General features: G+C 41.4%; 1 pseudogene across 1 annotated transcript; it reads left to right on the top strand.

Moving 5' to 3' along the window:
- The first annotated feature begins 2,630 nt into the window (after nucleotides 1–2,630).
- On the top strand, nucleotides 2,631–3,682 carry LOC308513321 (farnesyl pyrophosphate synthase-like; annotated as a pseudogene). The gene has a single exon. The product of its transcript is annotated as a farnesyl pyrophosphate synthase-like (transcript).
- The last annotated feature ends 7,910 nt before the right edge of the window (nucleotides 3,683–11,592 follow it).

Genomic DNA, 11,592 nt, shown 5'->3' with positions numbered 1-11,592 from the left:
AGTCATAGGAAGCTATTGGCAACTTCATTCATTTTCCAGAAAATGTCTACCTAACACTAGAGTTTGAGTAACCACTTGTTAATTGTCTCTTTAAGTCAGAATGTTGCCACCTAAAAAAAGCAGCTAACTCAACTCACAACTCATATTTCATTACACAGCACCTAGTGCTTTATGTCAAACATTTGTTACACAAAGTGTTTAAAAGTTGTATACTCATTTTGTTGAAATATAATTAATAATTTTAACTGCTTCTTCAATGACATTCTTAAATAAAACTGATTTCGCCATCCCATTTCCTGGAATTCATTGTGATAAAGAATACAAGGAGTGGCTTCTACATTTTGGTACCAATACCATTCTTGCTAAGGCACCAGCAGTTTTACCTCCCACTGATTTTGCACCTTTAATGCAAATGTCAGACAATGAAAAAGCATCTTTGTAATTATAATATTGATTTCCAAGATCCCTTGAAAGGGCCTTGGTGACCCCAGGGCCTTGGAACCACCCTTTGAGAATCACTGGCATAGAAAGATCTCAGGTTTATAAAGTTCATTAATTCAGTTCAACTGCTCTGATTTTCTCTACACTGTCCATGCCAAGTATTTATTTAGATTATGCTTGAATACGTCCAGTTCTTGTGAAAAATTGTGTTTAAATGAATAAAAATGAGTGTCATAGACAGCTGTTTGATAGAAAGTAAATGAAATCCTTAAAAAGTTTCCATACATTTTTACTGGGTTCCTATAAGTAATCAAGCATGATGGAATTTAAATATTATTAAACCTATATTGTAAAGGACACATGCTTAAGATTTTATTTTTATTTTCCTATATTTAAGGACAACTGTGGCCCCTTCTTTGATTTTCTTTGTGTCATCTGTAATTAAATAAGCTTGTTAGACACGTACAGTTCTATATGTCTATGTCTGGTTTCCTGAGTAGATCATGAGCTACTTAAGAACAAGAACTGCTTTTTATAATTTTAAATAGTTTATAGTACCTAGGCACTATGATTCACATAGCAAGTAAACACACATATTTATAGCATTGTCTTTAATTTTTAAATAGTATGGAAAAGTGAAGTGGAATCTCATGAGGCTTGAAAGCCAACCTTGGGACCACTTCAGTGGTCCAGGCTGGGTTTGAGAATTCCTTGGGGACCTGTCCTTGTATTGTGAGAACTGGGTTTGAGAATTCCTCGGGGACCTGTCCTTGTATTGGGCATAACTTTGGTATTGATCTCTTTTATTTTTAAACTAGAGGCCTGGTGCATGAAATTCATGCATGGGTGGGGTCCTTAGGCCTGGCCAGTGATCAGGGCAGGTTTGGGAGAGGAGGTGACGGTCGCTGGGCCAGGTGCAGAAGGAACAGACATCAGACGCCAATGCCACCATCGGCACCTGACCACCCCATGGTTCTCTGCCTCCCCACTCTTCCCCTCGCCACCGCGCCACCACTGGGGCCTGCCGGCTGGGGGGGAAGAACAGGACCTGCTGGCCGGGGGAGGGACCGCGGGAGGTTTGCTGGCCAGCGGGAGGGGCCATGGGAGGTTGGCCGCCTTCTTCCCTCCTCTGTCCCTCGCTACCTGCCACATGGCAGGCCAATTGGAGCCTGCCAGCCACTGGAAGGGACAGGGTAGTGACCGTGGGAGGTTGTCTGCCGGACCCAAGGGGGGAACCTGCCCTTGGCCCCGTGGGAAAAGGGCCACATCCGCCACCACCTATCCCTCGATTCCCCATCCCAGCCCAGGGCCTGGCCAGGGGGAAGAACCGTGGGAGGTTTGCTGGCCGGGGGGGAAGTTGGCTGTGGGAGTGCACTGACCACCAGGGGGCAGCTCCTGTATTGAGTGGTCAATGCGTGTCACAACGACTGATTGTTCCAGTCGTTCCAGTAGCTTAGGCTTTTATATATATAGATCATCAGTCTATAGAATAGTTATTTAAATATTTTTTCTTAGAAATGAAACCAAGTATATATATGAGATGATTAAGATAAGTTGAGTGTGCCTATCTCTCTGTTGACTTATTGCTCAGCTAACACTAGTCAACATGGTGGTTCTGAGAGCTTTACAGCTTTAAATTGTTTGTATTTTTAGTCTTAAATTGGCTGTTATATAGTCACAGTGGGCTAATACTTAAAGTCAGGAAGCACATGGAGCACTAAATGTGAACTATAAGTAACTTAATGAGGACCATAAAATTCTTAAGAAGATCATTACTATATCTGTAAGTTGCATTCATATGATGAAAGTGCTTATATAATACATCAATATGTCGCTTATACTTTAAAACCATTGTTTTAAAAGGAAATATATCTACTTGTCTATATATTATAAAAATTAATCATGCTTTTAATAGATTATTTCTTGAGAATTATTTACTAATATCAATATGACATGTCTAACTACTTCATCTAAATAAAAAGCACCAGCATCATTTTTAAGGTTGACTTTTAAAACTTCAAATATAAGGTCTGTGCATGTTAAATAATATGCCTATTTTTGATACTGTAACATAATTTTAGATTATCATATATATTGACACTCAGAATCAAACATATGTTTTTAAAAAATATATTCGTTGAAAAACTGGCATTCAGGAGTAAAATTCAGTATTTTACTCCTCCCTCAGAATGAATAGAGACCAAAAGTTGGATGTGTATGTCCAAAAAAAGCAGAATTTCATCGAGCACTTCTCCCAGATTGTCAAGGTACTGACTGAGGATGACATGGGGCATCCAGATACAGAAGATGCTATTGCCCTGCTCAAGGAGGTCCTGGAGTACAATGTCATTGGAGGGAAGTACTAACAGGGAATGACGGTGCTGATAACATTTCAGGACCTGGTGGAACTAACAAAGCAGGATGCTGATAGTCTCCAACTGGCCATGACTGTGGGCCGGTGTGTGGAACTGCTCTAAGCTTTCTTCCTGGTGTCAGATGACATGGATTCATCCCTCACCTGATGGGGGCAGATCTGCTGGTATCAGAAGCCAGGTGTAGGTTTGGATGCCATCAATGATGCTATACTTCTGGAAGCATTTATCTCCTGACTGCTGAAGCTCTATTGTTGGGAGCATCCCTATTACCTGAACCTGATGGAACTCTTCCTGCAGAGTTCCTATCAGACTGAGGTTGAACAGACCCTGGACCTCATCATAGCCTCCCAGGGCAGCATGGATCTTGGCAGATTCACTGGAAAGAGGTACAAATCTATTGTCAAGTATAAGATAGCTTTGTACTTCTCTCTTCCTGTAGCTGCTGCCAGGTGTATGGCGGGCATTGATGGGAAGAAGGAACACGCCAATGCCAGGAAGATCCTGCTGGAGATAGGAGAACTCTGAGATTTAGGATGATTACTTTGACTTCTTTGGGGACTCCAGTGTGATGGGCAAGATTGGCACTGACACCCAGGACAACAAATGCAGCTGGCTGGTGGTTCAGTGTCTGCAATGGGCCTCTCTGGAACAGTGCCAGCTCCTGCAGGATAATTATGGGTAGAAAGGCTGAGAAGGTGGCCCAAGTAAAGGTACTCTGTGAGGAGCTGAATCTATAGGCTGTGTTCATGTAGTATGAGGAAGACAATTGCAGCCACCTTCTGGGTCTCATCAAGCAGTACTCTTTGCCTCTACCCCCAGCTATCTTTCTGAGGCTAGTACACAATATCTATAAGTGGATAAAGTGACTGCCAGGGTGGAGAGAGGCTCTCAATAAATTACAATAAATCTTCAAAAAATATATGTATTTGTTTACACATGCTTTTTTTCTAAAAAACATATAGCATGCAAAATGTTAGGTGAGGAAGAAGTGTGTAGTTTTGGATGATTTTGAGATGTTGATGAAGCATCAGGTACTTAAGGAACAGATAAATTGATGTAGATGGAGTAGACATAGACAATGGAAATACTTCATACACAAGTATGATAGTTGGAGCCATGATAAAGAATGAAATCACTGAGGAGAAAGAAGGTAAGTAGATAGGACCTTGGAAAATGCTTAAATTGGAGTAGGTCAGAGGGGAAAACACAGGAATTTGAATATACTGGAAGCTGAGAAAGAATTAATGTTTGGTGCCACTTAGGGGTATGGTGTTGCAGTGTGAATTGAGAAAAATACATTAGAATTATTAGCAAGTGAGGTTTGCTTTTTATGAGTGACTAGAGGCCCGGTGCACGAAATTCGTGCCAGGATCGGGCCTAAACTGGCAGTTGGACGTCCCTCTCAAAATCCTGGACTGCTGGCTCCTAATTGCTCACCTGCCTGCCTGTCTGGTCGCCCCTAACTGCCCACCCCCCTCTGCCAGCCTGGTTGCCCCCAACTGCCCTCCTCCGCTGGCCTAGTCACCCCTCACTCCCCCCCACCCCCCGCCCACCAGCCTAATCGCCCCCAACTGCCCACCTTGACGGTCTGATCACTCCCAACTGCACCCCCCCCCCACTGGCCTGGTCGCCCCTAACTGCCCCCCCCGCCCCCCCGCCAGCCTGGTCACCCCTAACAGCCCCCCCCTGCTGGCCTGGTTGCCCCCAACTGCCCTCTGCCGGCCTGGTTGCCCCTCACAGGCCCCCTGCTGGCCTGGTTGCCCCACTCAACCTGCTGTTTAGTCGTTTGGTCGTCCCTCATTAACCCCCCTGCCGGCCTGGTCATAGGCAGCCATCTTGTGAAGGCGTGACAGCCAATTTGCATATTACCTCTTTATTATATAGGATCATTGTAAGAGATACTACATAAGATTCTCATGATAATAAGTAGTTGAGTTACCAGGGATGGTTAAAGTTACAGATAGGTATTAGAGACATTTGACATGTGACAGCTGGTGTGGTAACATGGCAAAAGGCAGAAGTGAGAAATGGTAATAAGGCATTTATTTGAGATGTTGACATAAGGTTAAACACATAATCTACACTAATAAAAGAGAAACATGGTAATTGGCGTACGACTGCTACCCTTTTCATTGGCTAATCAGCGAGATATGCAAATTAACTGTCAGCCAAGATGGCGGCCGGCAGCCAGGCAGCTTGAAAATAACATGAGGCTTGCTTGCCTCAGTGACGGAGGAAACCAACGTTCCCCGCCTGCGGCTGCAGGCCTCTGAGCCTGCAGTTTAAGAAACATTGTAACAAATACCGCCGGACTTCAGCCAGCAGATTCGCAACAGTGTAAGCAAAGGCCAGAAACCTACTTTCAGCCTCGGAGGCCTAAGAGCTGGAGCCAAGCCTCAAGGTAAAGCTGGCCCAGAATAAAAAAGAAAAAAGAAAAAAAGGAGCATTTGGGAACTTCAGTCACTCCAAGCCTGAAAACAGCCCTCAGCCCCTCACCCAGACTGGCCAGGACCCCAGTGGGGACCCCCACCCTGATCCAGGACACCCTTCAGGGCAAACCAGCTGGCCCCACCCATGCACCAGGCCTCTACCCTATATAGTAAAAGGGTAATATGCCTCCCGGCACTGGGATCAGCGTGACAGGGGGCAGCGACCAAACCCCCTGATCGCCCTGCGGCTCTGTGTGTGACAGGGGGCGGGGCCCCAACCCCCTGAGCAGCTCTGCTCTGTGCCTGATAGGGGGGAAGCTCTCCCCCCGCCCCCATGAGCCCTGCTCTGTGTTGATGGGGTAGAGCCATAACCTCCCCATTGGCCCTGCACTGAGTGAGAGAGTGGCGGCGCCCCAATCCCCTGATCGGCCCTGCTCTGTGGTGATAGAGGGCGGTGCCCCAACCCCCTGATTGGCCCTGCTCTGTGCGTGACGGGGTGGCGCCGCAACCTCCCCATCGACCCTGCCTTGAGTGTGACGGGACGGTGCCCCAACCCCCCAATTGGCCCTACCCTGAGCGTGACTGAGGGTGGCATCACAGCCTCCCAATCTGCCCTGCTCTGTGCATGACGGGGCGGCGCCCCAACTCCCCAATCGGCCCTGCTCTGAGCCCGACCAGGGGCTGCACCTAGGGATTGGGCCTGCCCTCTGCCACCCGGGAGCAGGCCTAAGCCAGCAGGTCGTTATCTCCCGAGGGGTCCCAGACTGCAAGAGGGCACAGGCCGAGCTGAGGGACCCCCCCTCCCCCCCGAGTGCACAAATTTTTGTGCACCGGGCCTCTAGTCTATATAATAAAAGGCTAATATGCAAATCAACCAAACAGAAGAACGACCGGTTGCTATGACATGCACTGACCACTAGGGGGCAGATACTGAATGCAGGAGCTGTCCCCTGGTGGTCAGTGTGCTTTCACAGGGGGAGCACCACTCAGCCTGAAGCCGTGCTCATGGCTGGCTAGCGCAGCAGCGGTGGTGGGAGCCTCTCCCGCCTCCACGGCAGCGCTAAGGATGTCCGACTAATAGCTCCCAGATTGTAAGAGGGTACAGTCTGGGCTGAGGGACCTCCCCCCCCACCCCCCGCCACGAGTGCAGGAATTTCATGCACTGGGCCTCTAATCCTATATAATAAAAGGCTAATATGCAAATTGTCCCCTTGACCAGGAGTTCAACCGGGAGTTCAATCAGGGGCCAGGGCCAGCCCACCGACCCTTCCCCCTCCCCCTGGCTGGCCTGCCCCCGATCAGGGTTGGTGGCCAGACCCCACCAGGCTTCTAGTAATGTTGAAGCATGAGAGATGAGAGTTTATTGGTTGACTAAGATTCTCTTCTCCACAGATCTAATCCTTTTTCCCCCGTAAGGTACCCTTCTTAGTAGTATTAAGCTTGATTGAACTTTGAATATATGAAACTCAACATTCCTCTTGATTGTTTATGATGCTAAGATGATATCAGCAAATGCATTTCAGCATGGAAAAGAACCTGGCAAATAATCCATCTCTCCTGGCAACACATATTACAAATATTTTGCCCCAAAGGACATACTTTAGAGCAGCGGTTCTCAACCTGTGGGTCGCGACCCCTTTGGGGGTGGAACGACCCTTTCACAGGGCTCACCTAAGACCATTGGAAAACACATATAATTACATATTGTTTTTGTGATTAATCACTATGCTTTAATTATGTTCAATTTGTAAGAAAATACATCCTGCATATCAGATATTTACATTACGATTCATAACAATAGCAAAATTACAGTTATGAAGTAGCAACGAAAATAATTTTATGGTTGGGGGTCACCACAACATGAGGAACTGTATTGAAGGGTCGCGGCATTAGGAAGGTTGAGAACCACTGCTTTAGAGGGTAACTAATCACCTTGCGTTTTCTTCTTGACCAGCAGCAGTGGTCTTGTGTTCAGCTGGGCATTCACACTCACAAAACCCAATGGACCATCCCTGGCACAAGCCTCTCTGCTTTGTTGAAAGAAATGAGATAGAAAACCCAGGAAATCAGCATCAGGTATATTGTTCCTGAGTGACAGTATAGGCTAGTGGAAAGATGACACGTGGGTGGGTGCCTCCTGACTTGTTTTGTGCTCCACAATACAATATCTTTTGTAACAGCACATGGGCATAGTGTCCAGGATTCAGCCGAGGGACAGGCCAGTTGCAGATTATGTACCATTCAGAAAAGCCCACTCTTTTTACTTCTCACTTGGCATGTGTAGCCCTGCTCCCTGTCTCCTCAATCCAGATTTAGCTCACCAATAGTGGTCAAGTTTAGCACATAAAACGTTGCTTAGAAACATAACTGATATCCTGCCTTTATGAGGTTTCCAGGGAAACCATGCTAGAAGGTTAGCCAGAGGTAATTTCTTTTATGGAGAGAAAAGGTTTTTGTTAACCCTTTACTCAATTTATTAGCAAAATAAATGGAAAACTTGCATAAAGCTTGCTGTAGAACCTACAGTGGACTGTATCAGAGACACTATTCATTTACATCAACTATCATAACATCTGGGATAGTTTCAGCAAATTTAGTAAATAAAAAAATCTTCCTGTATTAAGTTTGCTTGTTCTAGTTCCCTTATGATAAAGACCAGGGAGCAGAAATTATTGGCAATTGGATTATGTAAAAATAAGGCAGTGAGTGGAGGTCTCTTTCTACACCATTAGTATGCCATAAACATATTAGAAAAGACAAGTAGACAATCCAGAGCAGTTTTTACTAACCTGCCCTTAAAATTGACTTCCACTAGATGTTCCTCAAAATGAATTGGCTTTTATTCTGACTCTCACCGTTTAACAATCCATTGTAAGATTATGTTTGTTTATCACAAAGTCATTTAGTTAAAGTGATGTTTCAGGAATGCTTTGTGGAAAACTGCAAGTTGAATATTTTCCCTAACCAATAATGGACTCAAATATTCAGTTTTTCTGATATCCACTCTTAACCATGTGCCCGGTGCTCAGAATACAGTTATGCTTTCTTAGAAGTGGAAAGAAATCTGGATTGAGCAGAAGTTTAATAATTCAGATATATTACTGGGTTGTTTTTTTAAAAATTTTTACTCTTGAGTATATGTAAAGTGTTATACAACCTAGTAGGGAATACAGTAGTGAAAAAGAGAAACATAGTTCCTGGTCTATTTAAATTCAATATTGTATGTTGAAATTAGAAACTAAAGAAGCTACTTAAAACAAATTATTTTTCAGTTTGAATAATTGAAAATTTTAACTATATAGATTGTGTGTGTGTGTGTGTGTGTGTGGTTTGAATTTAAAAATATGCCTTGTCTAGATATTAGAAGTTTTGTATTTTATCTGGTGTTGCAATAAGTTTTTTAAGTCATGCTATACACTTTGTTTGATTTGAAAATTGAGTCAATTCACTCCTGGGATTATCTGGGTTATAGAAATGCTTTATCATGTCCTTTTCAAATTTTCTGATTTTTTTTTCTTATAGTTGTGTGGTAAATTCTGATTTTATGTTAACTTGAGCAGAACACAGTTAAGAATGCCAGAAATACTAGGTCATAAAAGCAAATAAAGTTAATAGATCTATAGCATTTATAAATGCTTTTTAAAATTTCATTTAATAATGTAGGCATTTTTAAGTTCTCATTCTATTGAAAAAAGAATTCAGACTGGAAATAAGTGATAAACCCAAGATTATTCTGCAGATAGGTATATGATAGCATAGACCAGGGGTGGGCAACCCCTGGCACGCGTGCCAAACATGGCACGCCAGTGACTTCTGCTGGCACACAAAACCCTCTCTTATAATCTTCCATTTACAATTTTTGTGAACATTTGAATGACTTAAATGTTAAATTACAAGGAACTGGCAAGACACTTGATGTTATGTTTGGTTACATAAAGGCTTTTGAAAAGCTTTAAGTCTTTAAGAGCGATGTGGATGGTGAGAGATTTAGATATTTCCCAAACCTCAAGAGGCACATCAAAGACCTCCCAAAAGATGACAGAACAGACTGTCAAAGCCTTCAAAAGCTGTTTTTAAACATCATCGAGTCAACTATTGAGCAGTTCTTCTCAAGATTTGCGAAATTCAGAGAACTGGAAGAGACAGCAAAATTCATGAGGTTTCCAGACAGCATGAAACTGGAGGAACTAAACTTACAAATGTTTTCATGGATAGACATGGCTGACATTGAAATGCAGTTGATTGAATTTCAGAGTAGCTCAATTTGGAAGCAGAAATTTATTGACCTTAGAGTTGACTTGGAAAACATTGAAAAAAAGCGATTAGAGACAGGAGTACCGGAGAGAAGTGTCGAAAACGAACTATTGAGGACTTGGAATGCCATTCCAGAAAATTTTTTCTGTTTAAAAACCTTTGCAACAGCATTACTCTCCATGTTTTCATCCACATACGCTTGTGAATCTTTGTTCTCAGTGATGAATTTTGTTAAGTCTCATAATAGTAGCCTAACGGATGAAAGTAGTGGCTCGTGCATATCTCTGAAGGTCAGCAGCAAAAGTCCCACTGATAATATCAAACGGAGTCATAAAGTTTTCATTTGGACTATCAGTGTACATGCATACATTAAAAAATAAATGTATTTTTCATCATCATATACTGTGTTTTTGTTGCTCGAATGAATTTTATTTCTTCAAGGTTCTTCACATACATACATACACCTTAAGAGATATCAAGTAGGCATAACATGTTCTCAAAAAATTAGCGTTGGCACGCAGAAGAATTTTTGAGTAAGAGATTTTGCTGGTTTTGGCATGCATTCACAAAAAGGTTGCCCACCCCTGGCATAGCCTTTAAGACTGATGGAATTTTTGTGCCTTTTTCCCCTACTATGTTTGAGTTAACCATCTTTCTGATACTTCTCACAAATGATTGGCCTGATTATGAAAAAAAAGTAAAATTTTTCACTAAAGAAATATATTAAATAATTTATTTTTGAAATATTACAGTGCTCTAGTATATTTATATTTTATATCCCAAACCTTGTTAATCCTAATTATTACATAAAATTGTTTTATTTTGATGTATACAGTTAATGCCAGTGTGTTTTCATACTTGCCCAATACAACTTCTGTGTACATATGAAAAATCACTCAGATATTGCTTATAATTAAAAAAGTAAAATTAAACTAAGTAAACATTAGATTAAATGTTAAGTGACTAGATATGTTACTGAGAATTATCCACAACAACGAATGGGTATAGAGAGTAGCCCTGTCTACTTTAAGCTATTGGTAAAATAACAGTCATAGATTGTGAAAGGCCTTTTTTTGTTGACCAGGAACAATGATTTTAGTATTTACTGTAATTGGCTTACTCTTTCAGTCTGATTTTTAACTAGTTCTGACACCTAGTGTTCAGGTATTGCTTCTATAGTTTTTAGGTTTGGGTTTTTGTTTACCTGACATACCTGCTTTTCTCTAGTATAGTGCTCATTGTAATAAAACTTTCTGCAACTGGGTGGCAGTATTGATTTCAGAGAAACTTCAGAAAAATACTGTGGGTTTATGTGCAGTCATTTGAACAAGAATTCAAATTTAAAATCTGTTTAACAAAATAGTAAATATGGTGAAATAATAGTGAAAAATTGAATCTATTAAATCATCTAACTCATCTTTATAGCCATTCTAACTTTATTTTATATTTCTGTAGTGTTTAAACCTAACATGATGAATTAAAATGCCACATTTATTAGCTTATGGCTACAGTATAGTTTTAAAAATTAGTCTTTAACAATTATGTATCAAATGTAAGAGTGGCTTCTTTCTGATAGTTTTGTAGTAAAGAATTTAATGTCTTTTAAAACTTGGTAAATATATAAGAAAAAGTGTAATGTGTCTTACCTCTTGCCATTTTAAGACAGCATGCATACATTTTTTATTTGATTAAAAAGTTGACTTTTGATAGCTTTTTTCTGTACTTTTATCAGTTGTATTTTTCAGCAATATTTTTAAAAAATTTGTCTCTAATAAGTCATTTTTAAATTTTTCTCTGGCTCACAAAGAGAATTTCTGTTTCTTTTAACTTATCCCCCTAGTATTTATGGCTTTATCAATACAGAATAGCAATCGGTATTGACTCACTGGTATGAAATTGCAATAAGAACTATATAAAAGATTTTACATATTTTGTTATATTAGTAATCTGAAATTTCTTTTTAATCATATGGGAAAGACAAAGTATTACTCATTTTTCCTGAAAATACAATATTAGAAACTAATGGTTAATTTAAATAAATTATTTTTAAGTTTAGCTGTGAAAACCTCCAGGTAGAGAGGAAAATATTTTAT

The sequence above is a fragment of the Myotis nattereri genome (genome assembly GCF_964212035.1).
Source record: "Myotis nattereri genome assembly, chromosome: 2".
Lineage (NCBI taxonomy): Eukaryota > Metazoa > Chordata > Mammalia > Chiroptera > Vespertilionidae > Myotis > Myotis nattereri.
Note: the sequence above shows the minus strand (reverse complement) of the source record. Positions and strands in the feature narration are given on the sequence as shown.